Source organism: Siphateles boraxobius, unplaced genomic scaffold (genome assembly GCF_051911475.1).
Source record: "Siphateles boraxobius isolate OS27281-9 unplaced genomic scaffold, OSU_SipBor_1 99, whole genome shotgun sequence".
Lineage (NCBI taxonomy): Eukaryota > Metazoa > Chordata > Actinopteri > Cypriniformes > Leuciscidae > Siphateles > Siphateles boraxobius.
Genome location: NW_027509229.1, coordinates 2,062,774 through 2,083,947, shown reverse-complemented (window position 1 = coordinate 2,083,947; position 21,174 = coordinate 2,062,774). Strand labels below are relative to the sequence as shown.

At 33.6% G+C, this 21,174-nt stretch overlaps 2 non-coding genes across 2 annotated transcripts; both read right to left on the bottom strand.

Moving 5' to 3' along the window:
• Window positions 1-11,600: 11,600 nt before the first annotated feature.
• Window positions 11,601-11,719, bottom strand: LOC143733688 (5S ribosomal RNA). The gene has a single exon (XR_013201608.1). It is a non-coding gene; the product is annotated as a 5S ribosomal RNA (ribosomal RNA).
• A 169-nt stretch (window positions 11,720-11,888) lies between these two features.
• Window positions 11,889-12,007, bottom strand: LOC143734645 (5S ribosomal RNA). The gene has a single exon (XR_013202545.1). It is a non-coding gene; the product is annotated as a 5S ribosomal RNA (ribosomal RNA).
• Between the last annotated feature and the right edge of the window lie 9,167 nt (window positions 12,008-21,174).

The following is a 21,174-nucleotide window of genomic DNA, read 5'->3' as shown; positions in this document are numbered from 1 at the left end:
AAGAATCTCAGAGACTTTTAAAGGCTTTCTGAAGAAGCTCAGGGACTCTTTTTTTTTTTTTTTTTTAATCAAAAAAGCTTACAGCACCTGGTATTCCCAGGCGGTCTCCCATCCAAGTACTAACCAGGCCCGACCCTGCTTAGCTTCCGAGATCAGACGATTTATTTTTTATTTTTATTTTTTAATAATATTTCAATTAATAACAATATTTTTCATTTAAAAACAAAACAAGAACAAGAACAAATACAAAAACAAGGACAAAAACAATTACATATACAAGCAAAAAACATCTTTACACATTTTCAGGCAATATAACTTTAAAACCATAACTTGTTTTAGCAATATACGCATTATTTCTTAATATATATTCTTCAAATATTTCCATTTTCTCTTTCATTTTAAAATAATCATATAAAACTTTCAATTCGTCACTCAAGATCTGCTTATAAAACACACTTATTGGAAGTTCTATTTTCTTTTGTTTCATTAGATTCCTTCTTCTCCATATAGCAAATCTTGCAACTGTTAGCATAAAATTTGTAAATCTTGTAACAACCCTATTTTACACAATATCATGTCTGTCTTTATACAATTGTGTCTTAATAAATAATCAAAATTTTCCAACATAGGACTCTTAAAATTAATTCTCACATTTTTCCATATGTTGGATGCATCAAAATTATCAAATAGTTTTCCCCAATACTCAATTGCTTTTGGTATTTTAAAAACAGACTTACATAAACAACCATAAAACATTTTTAAAGTACAATCATTAAAAGAAATATTTTCATCTTTTCTTTTTAAAAATACATTCAAATTTTCATTCACTTTTACTTTATCTTCAATATTTTTTATCCATTCTACTGGTATGGCTTCTTTTATTTTCAAATTTTGCTCCTTTATCAATTGCTTATTTTCTATATCTTCGTTTACTTCTAATGTGTCTATGATTGCTTGTAAAGGTAAAAATCCTGGTATTACCTCATATAAAATGTCTTTAACTTGTTTTAGTCCTGCATAATACCAACTCTTATAAAAAAAGGTGTTTCTGTTGATTATAATATGTTGATTTAAAAAGAGTGGTTGCTTCAATAGTTGTTCTCTCCCTTTAAACTCAATATTTACATTTTCTTTGAAACCTTTCCATGCTTTTAAAACTTCTTTATAAAATTCCGGTATCCCCTCTATCATATTGTCCTTAAAATGCATCCATATAAAATCATCCCCCATTTTTCCACACTTATTTATATAAAAACTCATTATTTTTTTCCAAATTAAATCATCCTTTTTTAAAAACTTTTTTACAGTCTTTATTCTCAAACTTTTCTTTCTTATCATTGGATCTATCAGTCCCAAACCTCCCTTATCTACCTCTCCAATAATTGTGTCATAAGCTATTTTAGCTGGTTTACCATCCCACATAAAATTTAAAATACATGTTTTTATTCTTTTATACACCCATGTTGGCAGACTAACCACATTTAAAATATACCACATCTTAGATAAAAAAGAGAGTTTAAAACCAATACTTTCCCTTTTATAAATAATTGTCTTTGTTTCCAAAAGTTTAGTCTTTTTTCCATTTTTCCTATAGTCTCCTCCCAAACCAGATCTCTTGTTCTAATTTCATCTCTTCCTAGTGTTATTCCTAAAATTTTTAGTTCATTCTTCTGTTCTTTAAAGTTCCATTGTCTTCCTAAAATATCTACCTTCCCCATTCTCATATATTCAGTCTTATCATTATTGACTTTAGCCCCTGTTCCACCACAATATTTTCCCAATATTAACATTGCCTTCTCAATACTCTTAAAATCTTTTAAAAACAAAGTGGTATCATCTGCATATTGAAATATTTTCTGATGTACTTCCTCATTTTCCAAAACTATTCCTTGTATCTGTTTTTCTTTGTTTATTGCAAGTCCTAATGGCTCAGCAACTAAAGTGTATAGTAGTGCTGATAATGGACATCCCTGCCTTATTGACCTTGATATCTGAATAAAATCTGTTAAAAACCCATTTACTTTTATACAACTTAAAATATCATTATAAAAACATTTCATCCATGCAATAAAAATTCCCCCAAAACCAAATTGTTCCAATATATCAAATAAATATTTGTGCTCTACTCTATCAAATGCCTTTTCCAGATCTATACTAATCAAATATCCTTCTTTACCTTTTTCTTTCATATACCACATTAAATCTCTAATACTTGTTACTATATCCGATATATCACGGTTTAAAACACCATATGCTTGATTTGTTTTTATAATGTTTGGAATCACTTTTTTCAGTCTGTTTGCTAAAATCTTGGCCAGTATCTTGTAATCAGTATTTAACATGCTCAATGGTCTATAATTTTTAAGCTCTTCTCTTTCCCCTTTATTTTTATATATTATCTTAATTATTCCTTTCTTCATACTTTCACTTAACTTTTTCTGTTTAAAAATATCAATAAATAAATCATGCAAAATTGGCGTTAAAACATTCTTAAAAACCTTATAAAATTCAGCTGGTAAACCATCTAGGCCTGAACTTTTCCCATTACTCATCTGATCTATAGCTTCATCTATTTCTTCTTCTTCTATTTCCTTATCACACATTTTCTTATCTTCTTCATTTACTTTTGTTTCAATTTGATTCAATAAAAACTCTTCATCTTCCTCATTTATTTTATCTTTTTTAAATAAAATAGCATAAAAATCCTTCACTTCATTTAAAATACCTTCTTTTTCTTTCACAACCTTTCCGTTTTTTGAAATACTTTTTATCATTTCTGCTTGTTTTTTTGTTTTTTCCAAATCATAAAAAAAATGTGTACTCCTTTCTCCTTCTACTGTATTTTTCGCTTTACTTCTTATTTTAGCTCCCATGCACTTTGCCTCTTCTATTTTTTTCAATTTCTCTTCTAATATCACTATTCTATTCCCATCCATCCTTCCTTCTGACACTTTTTTCATTTCTTCTTCCCATTCCTTGTTTAATAATCTTTCTTTACTTTTCTTTATTCTTTGCATTTTCTTTGAATATTCAATAGATAGTTTTTTAATATCTATTTTTAAATTATCCCACCACACACTTTTTGCTTCTTCATATAGGACATTATTAATGTTATTTATTATATAATTTTCTACTTCCATTTTATAAATGTCATTTTTTAAAAGTTCCGTATTAAAAACCCACACCCCTGGCCCTCTCTCTACACCACTATAATCAATGATTACATTTAAAAAATCATGATCACTTCCACTAAACATTTTGTAAAATACTTTTGTAACGAAACTTCCCAAATGTCTGTTACATAATACCAAATCAATTCTACTTTGTTTTAAAACTTTGTTTACCATTTGTCTTCTTGAATATTCTCTTTTTACTCTGTTTCTTTCCCTCCATAAATCTATAAATCTGTGTTTTCCCATAACTTTCTTTAATTCTTTTCTCCCAACATCTGCTCTATACACCATGTAATCCTCCACATCTATTCGTTCTAAAACAGTATTAAAATCACCAATTAAATTCGAATTTTTATATTTCTCTATTAGAACATCCATTTCTCTAAAAAAAGTAGCACGTTCTATGTCTTCATTTGGTGCATGAATATTACATATTGTTATTTCTCCTTCTTTTCCTTCGACCTTGACCATCAATGTCCTTCCTATCTTATCCGTAAATATAACTGTTGCTTTTTGTATTGTACCCCTTCTTATTAAAATTGCTACTCCTTTTTTCCTATTAGGATCATTATTGTAAAAAAATTCCCCGTCCCATATTTTCTTCAAATCATTTGTTTTTTCATCATTCCATCCTGTCTCTTGTATACATATTATGTCATTTTTCTTTGTCAAATGATTAATATTCTCAAATTTAGTCATAGTTGACAATCCCCTTGCATTGATTGAAACTATGCTCAATTGACTCATATACAAAATAAAAGTAACATAGAAACAAACAAAAAAACTCATCACTTTGGTTCAGTCTCTTTCAAAACCGCATCTCCTGGTCCAGTCCTTTCAGCTTTTTTCCTCTTTTTTTCTTTAGATTCTCTTCTTATTCTTTGTTTCTCCATCACCTTCTCAATGTTAATTTGTCCTGTTGTTTTTAGTTTACTCCCCCCACTCAAAATGTTTTTCTTCCCACTTTCATTTCCACCAATAGTTTTATTCTTAGTGTCTCTTACCTCATCTATGTTTGTACTGTCCTTTGGTCCATCATTGTCATCTTCTTTGTTTTTCATCCCATCCTGTTCAACTTTATCTGCAATTATTTGTAGTTCTGTCATCGTTTCTGTCTCTTCTTCTCCATCCCGTTCGTCTTTACTTCCTCCTTCTTCTTCTCTGCTCTGTATATCCATTATTAATCCACGTGTTTGTTGTAGTACACTTCCTTCATCATCCTCTTCCACATTCACCTCGTCGTTGAGTGTCTCCGTCTCCATTTCCTCATGTTCCTCTTCGTATGTTTCACATCTGCACCTGAGAAATGCCTTTCCGCAGCCTTGGCACCGCGGGGCTTTGCAGTCCCGCGCATAATGCCCCTGCTCCAGGCATTCTCTGCATATTAATTGTGGACAGTCCTTTTTTTCATGATCCACACTTGCACATATTCTACACGTCTTCACCTGGTGATCATGAATCACCCTGAAAAACTGCCATCCTTCCTCCGTTTCGAATCTTGTGTTATATGGCAGAGACACCACGTCTTTTGGAAATTTAACTCTTATGAATCTTGTTCCATCCGCCACAATTGTCCCAGGGTAATACCTTCTTCTCAGAGGAAGTATCGGTGTAACCCCCCAGCTTGTCAGTTTTTGTAAAACATCCTCATCATTAATATAGTTTGGCAATTGTAAAAAAGATACCATCCTTTCCGTTCCACAAAGTTTTGTTATTTCACAACATTGTCCATTTATTTGTATTCCATCCAATAATTGTTCACAGTCTTCTTCTTTCTCCAATGTAAGTTCATATTCAAATTCAGTTTTTTTTCCTTAGTCCATATAATTTTCCCAATCCAGTTTTGTCCTCCACAGCTTTAATTATCATCATAACCGTTAGTTGTTCTGGGTTTTTCACATTCATTGTCAACGTTGTTTCTTTTTTGTACTCTCTCTGGTATCTCATTTTTCCTCTCAACTTATTTATCATTTCATCTTTTTGACTTTTCTCTTGTCTCTTTTCACCATTTACATCATCCTTTTCTTTACCTTGTATCTTCTGTTGTTCAGTCCTTCCTTTATCCATTTCAACTCCATTTCTCTTCTTTCTCGAAACCACAGATGCCCATGTTTCGTTGTCATCTTTATCTTTTCCATTGTCCTTTTCTTTGTTCCTTTCAGTGTAATCATTATCCTCAATCTCTTGGTCTAATATCCGTTCCTGTTCCATAGCCATAGTATCAGTCATTTTGAAAAATAAATAAATAAATAAATAAAACCTCAGACAGTAAAATACCTGTCTGAGGTTTAAACAAAACTAAATTAAGAAGACAGCTAGTAACTTAATGAATTATCAAATGAAATCACAATAAAGAAAAACAAAAAATAGGAGAGCCTTTCTCTCCAAACTGCCACCTCACACTTCCATGGATCAGACGAGATCGGGCGTGACCAAGGTGGTATGGCCGTAAGCTAAAAATGCTGCCAAAATTGGGCTATTTAAAAGGTTAGACCATTAATGAAGAAAACTAAGAAGAACTTTTGAAAAAACTCAAACTCTTTCATGCTCTCTGAAGAATCTCAGAGACTTTTAAAGGCTTTCTGAAGAAGCACAGGGACTCTTTTTTTGTTTAAATCAAAAAAGCTTACAGCACCTGGTATTCCCAGGCGGTCTCCCATCCAAGTACTAACCAGGCCCGACCCTGCTTAGCTTCCGAAATCAGACGAGATCGGGCGTGACTTTTTTTTTTTTTTTTTATTAAGAAATTTCAATCAATAAAATACAATAAAAATAAATACAATAAAAAATACATATTTTCTTCTACATACATCTCTACATCACATATATTTCATTTACATACATTATTTAAAAAACTCCATCACTTCCCGGCAGATTCCACATTTGGTCTTTAAGGACACAACAAACTTTTGGGGTAAAAATATCATAAAAAGCATCCAACATATTTTCACATTTAAAATAAACATACAATCTTTCAATATACAATTCAGTTTTCCTTTTAAACATATTCCAAACATCCAACACAATTTTTTCCTTTTTAGCCACAGTTCTTCTCTCCCATATTGCACTTTTCATCAACATTACACACAGATTTATAAAACTTTTGTTTTGACACTTCTTTTCCCAACCAAACATCACAACTCTGTTCCATTCCATTACACTTTCATCCCACTCCTCAGTCAACTCTTTAATTAAGCATTTACATTTCCTTAAAAATTCCTCCAGTTCTTTACAGTATAAAAATATATGTAAAATCCACTCTTCCTTTTCCTGGCACACTTTACACAGAGCGTTTTGCTCAATTCCTATTTTATTTAAAATTGCCTCAGTAAAAATCACTTTATGTCTTATAAAATATTCTAAACATCCCAATTTTGTTTCCACACACTTCCCCCTCATGTTTCTCCATATACACTCTTTTTTTAAATCTTTGAATTTCTGCACCCAGTATTCATTTGCAATTGGCTCTTTAAAAACATCATCTCTAAAAGAACAATAAATCATTTTCACAGTACATTCCTTAAAATCATTCACTTTTCCCCCCAACTTCACATAAATACATTTCTCTTTTGGCTCTCCTTCCATACATTCTATTCTTTTAATCCACTCTTTGGGTATTGCACTTTTAATGATTTCATACTTATTTAAAATTTCTTGTTCACTGTAATCCTCTTTTGCCTCCTCCATTGCATCCACAATAAATTGTGTTGGTAAAAACCCTTCTTTGAATTCATATAAAACGTCTCTCACTCTTGTTATCCCCACTTCCATCCATTTCTTTAAAAACATTTCTTTGTCTTGTTTTAAAATGTTTTTGTTTAAGAACAGAGGTTGATTTAAAATGTTTTCTCTCCCATGTGGATCATACTCGACTTTGGCTAAAAATTTTCCCCAGGCACTCAAAATTTCTCTATAAAACTCTGGTAGTCTTTCCGTCATCCAAATTTTCGTTTTCATCCATAAAATTCCATCCCCCATATTAAAATTCCCACATTTGTTTAAAAAATATTTCATGGTCTTTTTCCACTCTGCTTTGCCCTCATCTTGTATGTATTTCTTCACTATTTTAACTCTCAAACTATTTTTTCTCTGTTCCACATCTATTAATCCTAAACCCCCCTTGTCTACTGCCCCTAAAAGTGTGTTAAAAGCTATTCTTGCTGGTTTCCCCTCCCATTAAAAGTCAAGAAAACATTTCTTCAGCCTCTTTTCTGTCCACAATGGCATCTCCGACACATATAAAACATACCATAGCTTAGAAACCATTAAAACATTCAATATTAAAACCTTCCCTTTCAAGTTTAATGTTCTCAATTTCCAAAAATTTAACCTTCTCTCTATTTCTGTTACTAGTTGCTCCCACATTTCATCTCTTACTTTCCTCTCATTTTTCCCCATTAAAATTCCTAAAATCCTTATTTCTTTCACTTCCTTGAAATTAAAACAATCCCTTAAAATCATAGCTTTACCAAATCTTATATACATCGTCTTATCTTCATTTACTTTACTCCCAGATCCTTTACAATATTCTTCTACAACCTTCATAACTTCTTTAACGCTCTCCTTTCCTTTTACTATTATCGTTGTGTCATCGGCATATTGAAAAACCTTCCCTTCAGACTTGTTTTCCTCAATTTCAATTCCAGTTATTTCTTCTTTTTGTTTTATAGCCAATCCCAACGGTTCCGATACAAGTGAATATAATAACGCTGAAAGTGGACACCCCTGTCTTATTGATCTTGTGATTTTAAAACATTCTGTTAAAAACCCATTACATTTTATTCTTGTTAAAGCACCCTTATATAAAATCTCAATCCATTTAATAAAATCTCCCCCAAAACCAAATTTCTTTAAAACATCAAATAAATACCCGTGTTCAACCCTATCAAAAGCTTTTTCAAAATCTAAACTAATTACGTATCCTTCTTCTTTCTCTTCTTTCAAGTACCATATTGTGTCTCTTATGCTCATTGTCGTGTCCGCTATATCTCTTCCTTTTACTCCGTACGCTTGATTTGTTTTGATTATACTTGGCATTACTTCCTTTAACCTGTTTGCTAAAACTTTCGCTAAAATCTTAAGATCTGTGTTTAGCATTGTGATTGGCCTGTAGTTTTTTAAATCTACTTTTTCTCCTTTCCTTTTATATATCAGTTTTGTTATCCCCATCCCCATTCTTTCATTAACTTCTTCTTTTCCAAAAATTTCTCTAAAAACTTCCTTTAAAATCTTTGTTAAAATCTCTTTAAAACATATATAAAATTCACTTCCTAAACCATCTATTCCTGGACTTTTCTTTTTATTCAGCTGCTGTATTGCTCTTTCTATCTCCTCTTCTCTGACTTCTTGATCACATTCTTTTTTATCTTCCTCGCTAATTTTTGCTTTTATCTGATTCAACAATTCCCTTTTTTCGTTTTCTTTTACACCCCTTGTACTAAAAAGCTCTTCATAAAAATTCCTTATTTCTTCTAAAATTTTTTCATTCCCTTCTACAATTTCCCCATTTTTTCCTCTTTTCTCTTTAATCGTTTCAGCTTTCCCTTTATTTTTTTCCAAATCAAAAAAAAACTTGGTGCATTTTTCTCCCTCCACTGTATATTTAGCTTTGCTTCTTAACCTCGCCCCCTCATATTCTTTTTCCTCTATTTCTTTCAGTTTTCCCTCCATTTCCTTTATCTTTTGTATATCTTTATTTTCTTTATTCAATTCCACTTCCAAACTTTCCTTTATTTATTTTTCTTTGTATCTTTTGCATTTGCGTATTATACTACAATACTTAATCGAGAATTTTTTAATTAAAAACTTTACGTTCTCCCACCATATTCTCTTATCTTCTTCATACATTTCATTTTCCTTTTCTTTTTCTATAATTTCTTTAACCTTTAAAACATAATCTTCATTTTCTAACATTTTAGTATTTAAAACCCATATCCCTGGCCCTCTTTGCACTTTATTCCAGTCCATTTAAAAAAATAAAAACTTGTGATCGCTCAAACTTGTGTCTTCATACTTAATATTTTCGATAAAATTCTCCACATTCCTCGTACATAAAATAAAGTCAATTCTTGTTTTGCACACAAAGCTCCCTACTATTTGTATCCTTGAAAATTCTTTTTTCCTTTCATTTCTTTCTCTCCACATATCTATCATATTATTTTCTGCCATTAATGCTTTTAATTCTTTTCTCTCTGTATCAATTTTAAAAACCATTCCTTCTGCCATGTCATGTTTATTAAAAACCGTGTTAAAATCCCCCATCATTATTATTTCCTTATACTTCTTTACAATACTTCTTAAAACATTAAAAAACTCTTTCTTTTCTTTCTCTTCCGTTGGTGCATGTACATTTACTAAAATCAATTCTCTTCCTTCATGTATTGTCTCAACCACCATACATTTTCCCATCGTATCTTTGTATAGAATTTTACTTGCTTTAAAAACATCATCCTTCATTAAAAAAGCCACTCCTCTTCCAAACCTCCCATCTCCATTATTGTATAAAATCCCTCCTTCCCATCTCTTTTTAAAATCATTCATCACATTTTCTCTCCAGTTTGTTTCTTGTAGCACAATAATGTCTTCTGTTTTACATTTTTCTTTTACATTTTCAAATTTCCTTAAGTTCAAAAGTCCTCTCGCATTAAAAGTCACACAACTTAGTACCATTAAAAATAAAAAGAATAAATATCTAAAAACCATTATTCTTAGTCTTTCTCCTCCAGTTCCTTTAACACCTCAAACCTGTTTAAACACTCCATTAGTCCTTTTTTCAACACTTTTTTCCTTGCAGTTTCTATATTTGGCTTTACCTTTAGCAATCTTCTTCGTCCTTGTCCCCTCTCCACTTTTTTCTTCTCGTCCTCCTCCATCCTTATTTCTCCTTCGCTGTCTGTTTCTTTGTCTTGTTCTTTTCCTTTTTGTCCATGATTTGAAGATATTTCCATTGGTGTCAACAGCGTGTCCTCTTCACTTATCTGTTCATCATCCTTTTCATTTCCTCCTTCTCCTTCTTGTCTGTTGTTTGTTCCTTCCTCTGCTTCCTTTGGTTGTGATTCGTCCTCTTCTTGTCTTTCCTCGTTGTTTCCTTCATGCACCTGTCTGTCCACCTGTACTTCCCTTCCTCCTACCTCTCCCTCCTTCCAGCATTCACATTTATTTAAAATTTCTTGGCAATCCGGGCACCTGACGGCGTTGCAATCTCGTGCAAAATGACCCCTTTCCTCACACTTATAGCACTTGAAATCTGGGCAATCTTTCAGTAGATGTCCTGGGCTCATGCACAGCCGACAGGTCTTTACCTGGTGGCTGTGCATCACCCTAAAGTACTGTGGCCCTTCCGCTGTTTCCAGCTTTGTGCTATAAGGGAGTGATGCCACTACTTTGGGGAACCTCACCTTCACAAACCTGGTGCCGTCTTCTACGTCAGTGCCCGGATAGCATCTTCTTTTGATTTTAGATATGGGGGAAACCCCCCATTCCTTCCAATTTGTCCAAAATGTCATTATCCTCCAGGTAGACAGGCAGGTGCATGAATGAAACAACGTAATCTTTATTTTGCAGCTTCTTTACTTCACAGTCCACTCCCTTTATTGTCAATCCATCGATTAAAACGTCGCACATTTCTTCCTGTTCTAGTGTCAGTTCATATTCTTTGCCTTGCCTGGGTCTCACAGCCAACACCTTTCCACTTCCAATTTGTTCCGAAATCGCTTTAATTATATCCTCCGCTCTCACTCCACTCACGTTCTCCGTACTTACGATCACTGTTGCCTCTTTTAAATATTTTCTTTCACCAAATCTTTTCCTTGCTTCTTGATCCTTTCCATTCCCAGTTCTTTGTCGATTCTCTAGTCCAGTGTCGTTTGCCATTCGTGTTCCTCCCGCCAGTCCAGTGTCGTTTGCCATTCGTGTTCCTCCCGCCAGTCCAGTGTCGTTTGCCATTCGTGTTCCTCCTGCCAGTCCATTGTCGATTACCGTGCGTGTTCCTCCAACCAGTCCAGTGTCATTTGCCGTTAATCCGTCCATAATTGCAAAAAAAATTAAAAACCACCCTCCAGCCAGCAAAAGCTGCTGTTAGGTGGTTTGAAAAGCAAAATAAAGCGAAAAAAAAACTAACTTAAAGTAACAAACTCGAAAAACAAAACACAAATAGAAAAACAAAAATGGGGGAGAGCCTTCCTCTCCAACTGCAGCCAACTCACTTCCTGGATCGTACCAACTAGATCGGGCGTGACCAAGGTGGTATGGCCGTAAGCGAAAACTGCTGCCAAAATTGGGCTATTTAAAAGGTTAGACCATTAATGAAGAAAACTAAGAAGAACTTTTGAAAAAACTCAAACTCTTTCATGCTCTCTGAAGAATCTCAGAGACTTTTAAAGGCTTTCTGAAGAAGCTCAGGGACTCTTTTTTTGTTTAAATCAAAAAAGCTTACAGCACCTGGTATTCCCAGGCGGTCTCCCATCCAAGTACTAACCAGGCCCGACCCTGCTTAGCTTCCGAGATCAGACGAGATCGGGCGTGACCAAGGTGGTATGGCCGTAAGCGAAAACTGCTGCCAAAATTGGGCTATTTAAAAGGTTAGACCATTAATGAAGAAAACTAAGAAGAACTTTTGAAAAAACTCAAACTCTTTCATGCTCTCTGAAGAATCTCAGAGACTTTTAAAGGCTTTCTGAAGAAGCTCAGGGACTCTTTTTTTGTTTAAATCAAAAAAGCTTACAGCACCTGGTATTCCCAGACGGTCTCCCATCCAAGTACTAACCAGGCCCAACCCTGCTTAGCTTCCGAGATCAGACGAGATTGGGCGTGACCAAGGTGGTATGGCCGTAAGCGAAAACTGCTGCCAAAATTGGGCTATTTAAAAGGTTAGACCATTAATGAAGAAAACTAAGAAGAACTTTTGAAAAAACTCAAACTCTTTCATGCTCTCTGAAGAATCTCAGAGACTTTTAAAGGCTTTCTGAAGAAGCACAGGGACTCTTTTTTTTTATTTTATTTTTTTTAAATCAAAAAAGCTTACAGCACCTGGTATTCCCAGGCGGTCTCCCATCCAAGTACTAACCAGGCCCGACCCTGCTTAGCTTCCGAGATCAGACGAGATCGGGCGTGACTTTTTTTTTTAAATTTTTTTATTTTTTTTTTTATTATAAAATATTTACATTACATTACATTTAAGAACAATCTGAAAAAAACTTAATTTTAATTCATTAAAAGCATGTTGTTCGTTATTGATTTCAACACTAACCTCCATTCTATCACCTGCACTTGTTCCTGGTTTCCCTTCCAAAACCTTCATCCATTCTTTTGGTATTATCTCTTTCATTTTCCCATATTGATCTTCTAAAACTAAATTACTTTCTTCTTCATAATTTTCTTCAATTGCATCTCTTATCCCTTGTGTCGGCAGAAAACCAGGTACCACTTCATACATGATATCTTTAATTTGTCTCAACCCTGCATTATACCACTTTTTAAAAAATATTGTGTGACCAACTACCTTAAGTGATTTGTTTAAAAACAGTGGTTGTCTTAAAATCTCATCTTTATTCAAAGATGTACAAACAACATGCTTTCCATACTCTCCCCATGCTCTTAAGACTTCTTTATAATATTCTGGAATTCTATTCATCATATGTTCTTTTAATTTCATCCATAAAACATCATCTCCTATTTGTCCACATTGGTTTAAAAAGAAACTCATTACTTCTTTCCAAGCATATTTATCATCATTCCAATATTTTTTAATTAATTTTATTCTTATGCTCTTCATTCTCATTAAAGGATCCAACAGTCCTAGCCCTCCTTCCTCAACTTTCCCAATTAGAGTATCATATGCAATTTTTGCCGGTTTGCTTTCCCATAAGAAATTAAGCATTAAACTTTTTATTTTTTTATATACTTCTAATGGCATGCTTACAGATCCCAAAACATACCACATTTTAGATAAAAACAAAGAATTCAAAACCAAAACCTTCCCTTTTAAAAACAATCCTCTTAATCGCCAAAAATTCAACCTTTTTTCCATTCCTTGTATAACCTCCTCCCATACCAACTTCCTTAATACACATTCATTTTCTCCAACTCTTATCCCTAAAATTTTCATACTTTCTTTCTGTTCTTTAAATGGAATTTTGACTGGTAACTCGTTCATTTCCCCAATCCTCATATATGTCGTTTTTTCTTTATTAACTTTTGCCCCGGTTCCCCCACAATATTTCCCAAAAACCTCCATCACTTTTTCTACACTTTTAATGTCTTTAATAAACAACGTTGTATCATCAGCATACTGATATATCTTGTGTTCTGTTTTTTCTCCTTTTATCACTATTCCTTTTATACTTTTTTCCATTTCTATTGCCTGTCCCAAAGTTTCAGACACTATAGTATATAACAATGGCGACATAGGACATCCTTGTCGGATAGATCTCGTTACTTTAAAATCTTCAGTTAAAAACCCATTCACTTTAACACAACTTGTAATGTCTGTATATATACATTTTATCCATTTAATAAAATTCTTACCAAATCCAAACCTCTCCATTGCATGCATCAAATATTTATGCTCCACCCTATCAAACGCTTTTTCCAAATCTACACTTATTATATAACCATTTTCTTTTGCATCCCTCATATACCATATCAAATCTCTTATACTATTAGTTATATCAGAAATATCTCTATTTAAAACAGCATATGCTTGATTAGTTGTGATTATATTAGGCACAACTTTTTTTAATCTATTGGCTAATACTTTCGTTAATATTTTATAATCGGTATTCAACATACTAAGTGGTCTGTAATTTTTTAAATCCCCTCTTTCCCCCTTTCTTTTGTATATTAACTTAACTACTCCCCTCTTCATACTTTGCGTTAATTCACCCTTCTCCATAATATCAATAAATATTTCATTTAATATTGGACATAGGATATTTTTAAAAACCTTATAAAATTCCGCTGATAAACCATCTATTCCTGGAGTTTTACCATTCCTTAACTGATCAATTGCTGTTTCTATTTCCTCCTCCGTAATATTGCTCTCACACATTTCTCTGTCTTCCTTGTTCACTTTACTTTTGATTTTGTCTAATAAGAAACCCTCATCATCTGCACTTACCTCATTTTCCGTAAATAGATCCTTGTAATATCTTTTAATTTCATTTAATATTCCTTCTTTATCTTCCACTGTCCTTCCATCTTGTGTGTTAATATTTTTAATTATGTCTGCTTTCTGCCTATTTTTCTCTAATTCATAAAAATATTTAGTACTTCTTTCTCCTTCTATTATGTTTTTGGCTCTGCTCCTTATTATTGCACCCTTACACTTTTCTCCCTCTATATTCTTCATTTTTTCTTGTAGTTCTATTATCTTATCAATGTTTTTCTCTCCACCAGTTATTTTCCTCATTTCTTCATCCCATTCTTTTTTAACTTTGTTTTCTGTAAATCTTTTAGCTCTCTGTACTTTTTTAGAGTAATGTATCGAAAACCTCTTTATTCTGTTTTTCAAGCAATCCCACCAAAAACGTTTCTCCTTTTCATACATCTCATCGTTTATACTACTTATTATTATACTTTCTATTTCTATTCTGTAAGTTCCCATTTTTAAAAGTTCTGTATTTAACATCCATGTCCCCTTCCCTTTGATAACCTCATTAAAATCCATCGTTATCCATAAAAAATCATGATCACTTTCACTATACATTTTATACACTGCTTTTGATACATTGTATAGGTCTTTTCTCTCGCATAATAATAAATCTATTCTACTTTGCTTTAAGTCTCCCTCAACAATTTGCCTTCGTGAGTAATCCCTTTTAAAACCATTCCTCTCTCTCCACACATCAACCAAATCGTATTTCCTCATCATATTATATAATTCATTTCGCCCTCTATCAGCTCTAAAAACCATTGACTCATCTATATCAATTCTCTGCAGCACTGTATTAAAATCCCCTACCAGGAAAATATTTTCTTGTTTCTCCATTATAATACTTAGTCTTTTATAGAAATCAAACTTTTCACTTTCCTCATTCGGTGCATGAATGTTACACACTTTTATTTCTCTCCCTTTGTATACTAATTTAATCATTATTATTCGACACCTTGTGTCTTTATATTCTATTTTGTTTTCCTCAAATATCCCTCTTTTAATTAATATTGCTACACCCCTCTTCCTCGACAAATCACAATTCATATATATTTCACCATCCCATAATTTCCTCATTTCATTACCTATTTCATCATCCCAATACGTCTCTTGTAAACATAATACATCACACTTTTTGGTCAAAACCATCAAATTCTCCATTTTCTGAATTTTTGTTAAACCCCTTGCATTCAATGATACAAAACATAATGAACTCATTCGCACAAAAAATAATAATAATAAAAAAAAAAAATACAAAATAAACAAGAAAATACAAAAATCCAGCCAACAATCATTTGTTAACTTCCTCTAGTAATGCAAGTCTTAATTCTCTTTTCTTCTCTTTCTCCTTCTCTATCTTCCCCATTAATTTTTCTCTTCTTATCTTTTGTTTTTTCAGTACCTGTTCAATGTTTATACTTGCATCTTTAAGTTTTGATTTTGTACCTCTGCTCAAGTTTACTTTCCCTTTACTTTTAACTCCATTGCTCCTTTCACCCATTTCTCCTTCTCTTACCTCACTCAATATCTTGGTTTCTTTGTCTTCCGGTCCTTCTTCACTTTGTCCTTTTTTATCATATTGTTCACTGTCCTCCGCATGCTCTCGATTTTCAAGTAAATCCACCTTAGTTAGGTTTTCGTTCTCTACGTCGGTCTCTTCATCCTGACTTTCATCTTCATCTTCATTTTGTTCAACTTCAACTCTTTTTTCCTGCTCCGACGCTTCATTACTCCCTTCACTTGCAGCGTCTCCACTCTCCTCCTGTATCTCCATTCCTTCTTCTTCACTTCTTTCTTCATCCTTCTCACATGTGCATCTCTTTATTGCCTTTCTGCAGCCTTGGCACCGCGGTGCTTTACAGTCCCGCGCATAATGCCCCTGCTCAAGACAATCTCTGCACGTGTATAAAGTGCAATCCTTCTTCTGGTGTTCCGTGCTTGCACAAATCCTGCACGTCTTTACTTGATGGTCATGTATTACTCTAAAAAACTGTGCTCCTTCCTCAGTCATAAATTTGGTGTTGTACGGTAAAGATGTCACCTCCTTCGGAAACTTAACTTTTAAAAAACGCGTTCCATCTGCTACCGTAGTCCCTGGATAGTACCTTCTTCTTATAGGAAGGATGGGAGTAACACCCCACATGATCAGCTTATTAACGATGTCTTCATCTTCAATATAACTTGGCATATTCAAAAAAGACACCATTCTTTCCATGGCACACAGCTTCCTCACTTCGCATTTTTGTCCATTAATCATCATCCCATCCAGCAAACCTTCACAGTCTCTCTCATCTTCCATGGTCATTTCAAATTCATTGTTTAGTTTTCTCCTTAACCCAATGAGTTTGCCAATTCCAGCTTCATTTTCCACTGCCTTGATTATCATTGCTATTGTTGTAGTTTCAATGTCTTCCAAAATCAGGGTTAATGTCGCTTCTTTCTTATATTGTCTTTGATATCTTACTTGTTTTTTAAGTCTGTTAACCATTTCTTGTCTTTGTGAAATCCTCAATCTGCTTTCCTCTGTTCCTTTTGCACTTTCTGTACCTTTAGTTGATTGCAGATCCGTTGTCCTTTCTAAATTACTAATGTTCCTTTGCTGCTTTCCTCTTGAAACCACTGTTGCCCATGATGTCTCCCCAAAGTCCTCCTTTGTGTTTCTTTCATCCATATTTGTAATCCTATCATCGTCGTCCTTGTCATCCATCTTGACTCGTTTGCCTTGTCCGTGTGTTTGTACCATTAAATCCATCCTTCCCAAAGTCTTAAACCCCAAACAGTAATCACTGTTTGGGGCTTCAGTAAAACTTCTCAGCAAAGGATAATACTACTTCACCACTTTTCCAGTTAAATCAAAATAAATAAAACAAAATAATGCTTGAAGAGCCTCTCTCTTCTACTACCTTGAATCACTTCCTGGACTGTACCAAAATCGGGCGTGACCAAGGTGGTATGGCCGAAAGCGAAAACTGCTGCCAAAATTGGGCTATTTAAAAGGTTAGACCATTAATGAAGAAAACTAAGAAGAACTTTTGAAAAAACTCAAACTCTTTCATGCTCTCTGAAGAATCTCAGAGACTTTTAACCTGTTGATAACCAACGCCCCCGTACCGGGGGCAACGGGGCGCCCCCCCGTGAAAAAAACTTCATATTCAAATTTCTAAGCAACCACTGAAATGGAATAACACAAAATAGGTATCATTTTAAAGCTTAGAATCTCAGCTTTTTAATGCATCTAATCACTTTGATCAACTCCTAACGAGTGCTGAGTAATCCCTCTAAAACGGAGTGTACCGCCAGCTGGCGCCACCTAGCTTCGATAAAAAATAATAATAATATTTTTTTTAAATGTTACCTTGATCAACTTAAAATAGGTGTCATTTGAAAGCTTAAAGTCTGAAATTTACAATGAATGTAGCCAATTTTATAACTTCCTAAGTAGTGATGAGTTATTTGCTGATAAGTAGAAAAAAAATGTTTACATAATATATGAAGTAGTACATACTACAATATGTCAAATACATCATACAGCTCAGATAGTCATGTGCCATATGTCATTTGAAAGGTCTCAATGAGTAGAATAAAACAAGCATAATTGTTTCGGGCTTTTTACTAAACTTGAGTGAGGTTTTGTACAAGAAGCCCCTCAAGAGACCATATGTAAATCATATAAGGATGAATAATTTAAGGCAGATTTCCGTTCGTAACTTCATTAAACATACTCCGATTGTGGGAAATGACACATCATTATTTACAGCAGATTCTTACGATTAAAATGAGTCCAAACTTAACATAATCCATCACTCAGAACTAAAGATATTCCTCATGGATTTCTACCACAAAGAAAATCCACAGACGCACGTAGCCAAGCAAGGTAGCTTAGACTTGGCCTCTAACTCGTATCTTCATGAAAGATACATCGATCATGAAAAATGACATATCATTATTTACAGCAGGGGCTCACGATTAAAAAGAGCCCAAACTCAATATATTCCATAAATCAGATCTAAAGATATTCCTCATGGCGTTCCAACACAAAAAATACCACAGACGTACCTAGCCAAGTATATACTGGTGAAGCACTCGCGTTGGTTTTTCGCTTATAACTTCATGAAACATGCACAGATCGTAGGATATTGCACAACATTATTTTCAGCAGACCCTCACGATTAAAAAGAGCCCAAACACAACATAATCCATCACTCAGATCTTAAGATATTCCTAATGGAGTTGTAACACACGAACCCCCACAGGCGCACATAGAGCCTTGTATATAGATGGAGCACTAATGCCGCGATTTCACTCATAACTCAATGAAGCATGCATAAATCGTGTAAAATGGCACATCATTATTTATAGCAGATTGTTAAGATTAAAAAGAGCCCAAACTCACCATAATCCATCACTCAGATCTAAAGATATTCCTTATGGACTTCTAACACATGACGTTGCACTATGCGCACCAATGAAGTAGCAGTAGCAGTGATGCTATGTTGTTTTGATGTGACGTTTCAGCTCATAACGCCATGAAACATGCATGGATTGTGAAAAATCGAACATCTTTATTGACAGCAGATTCTCACAATTACAGAGAGCCCAAACACAACATGATCCATTTCGTTGATCACGAGATATACCTCACGAAGTGATGCATGCTTGGCTAAAAAACATGTCTCTCATCTTTCCGGGATGCAATGTGTTTTCCAATGTTTCCGGAGCCATCCGTGCTTTTTTCAAACGTGGGATAACACAAAATATGTATCATCTTAAAGCTTAGAATCTCAGCTTTTTAAAGCATCTAACAACTTCGATCAACTCTGAACGAGTGCTGAGTAGTCCCTCTAACTCTGAGGGCACCGCCCGCGGAGGCCACCTGGCTGCGAAAATATTAATTATCATATTTTTCAAAAATATTGCCTTGATTAACACAAAATAGGTGTCATTTGAAAGCTTAGAGTCTGAACTTAATAGTGAATGTAGCCAATTTGAGCATCTCCTAAGTATTGCTTAGTTATTTGCTAATAAATATAATTTATTTTTTTCATAATCTATAAAATACTTTTTTTTTACTATGTACTGCAATGTGCCAAAAACATAATACAGCTCATGAAACATTCACAGATCGTTGAAAATGGCACATCATTTTTTACAGCATACTATTACAATTAAAATGAGCCCAAAATGAACATAATCTATTGCGTTTATGACTAGATATTCTCCATGGAGGAACGATTTTAAAAATGGCCATTAGGGGGCGTCAATGACTGAACAAAAAGCCTGTCTTGGTTCCAAATGCTGTAACTTTTGATTCCTTTATCCAATCACCACACAATTTTATCCAGATGCAGCTCGCATGTAGAGGGAATTCCCCAAAAAAGAATTTTCCACCTACCTTATTTCCTTCCTGAGTTATTATATGTCAAATTAGAAAGATATGCAAAATCATAATAAAAATTATATTTATTTTTTGTCTTTTATCAGCAGTTTCTCGGCAGGAAAATGTCCAAATGTAATGTAATTTATATTTTCAAAAACTTTGAAAAGTGTTCTATCAAATGATACCTACCTTTTGACTCTCCTTGCTATAGTTTTGGAGTTATGAGTCTTTAGTTTTGTGTGTCACTCAGAAAACAACAATTTTTTATTGCCTTTCAAATGTGCGAGGACTAAACAAAAATGCTACGTTTGTTCAGAATGCTGTAACTTTTGAGTACTTCATGCAATCACCACAAAATTTTATCCAGATGCAGGTCACCTGTAGAGGGACTTCACCAAAAAAGAATTTTTGAGCTACCATATTTCCTTCCAGAGTTATTCCATGTCAAACAAGAAATATGCAAAATCATAATAAAAATTATATATATATTTTTTGTCTTTTATCAGCAGTTTCTCAGCAGGAGAATGTCCAAATGTAATGTAATTTATATTTTCAAAAGATTTGAAAAGTGTTCTATCAAACAATACCTCCCTTTTGACTCTCCTTGTTACAGTTTTGGAGTTATGAGTCTGTACTTTTATGCATGTCTCTCAGACAAAACAACTCAAAAATGGCTTCAGTGCTTAACAGGTTAAAGGCTTTCTGAAGAAGCTCAGGGACTCTTTTTTTGTTTAAATCAAAAAAGCTTACAGCACCTGGTATTCCCAGGCGGTCTCCCATCCAAGTACTAACCAGGCCCGACCCTGCTTAGCTTCCGAGATCAGACGAGATCGGGCGTGACTTTTTTTTTTTTTTTTTTTTTTTTTTTTTTTTTTTTATTAAAACCAGAAGTTTTACATTAAAACAAGTACATTTTTTGTACATTTAATTTTCTATGTAGAAAACATGCAATTAACATCTTTACAAACTAAAGCGTTATATACAAGCTAATTTCATTTTACATTTACGTCTTCCTTTATCATTCCCTTAACATTCATTTTTAAATCTTACTTTCAGAAAAAACATATATTTTTCCCAAAAATACACAACCTCACTAAACAAACAAAAAAGCAATAGTCCTATTTCCTATTTTCAAATTCCCATATCATTTTTTTCTTTTTTTTTCATTCAATTAAAAGTACAAACAACATGCAGCAGATACAAGCCCTTTTCCATTTTCAGAGACTCAAATAATTTCCTCAGCAACTGTATACATGTACATATTAAATTATTTACATTTCTACATAATCTGCAAATCAACAAATAAATCTAGTACATATTCAAACAATTTAAACATCTCTACCACTTAATCACCTTTTTTTTTTCCTTAAAATTTCTCTCCTTAACTTTTGTTTTCTCAACACAAGCTTCAGATTAGGTATTGCTTTATACTTTAAAACATGCCCGCCTATCTTTCCCCTCTTTTCCATATTAAC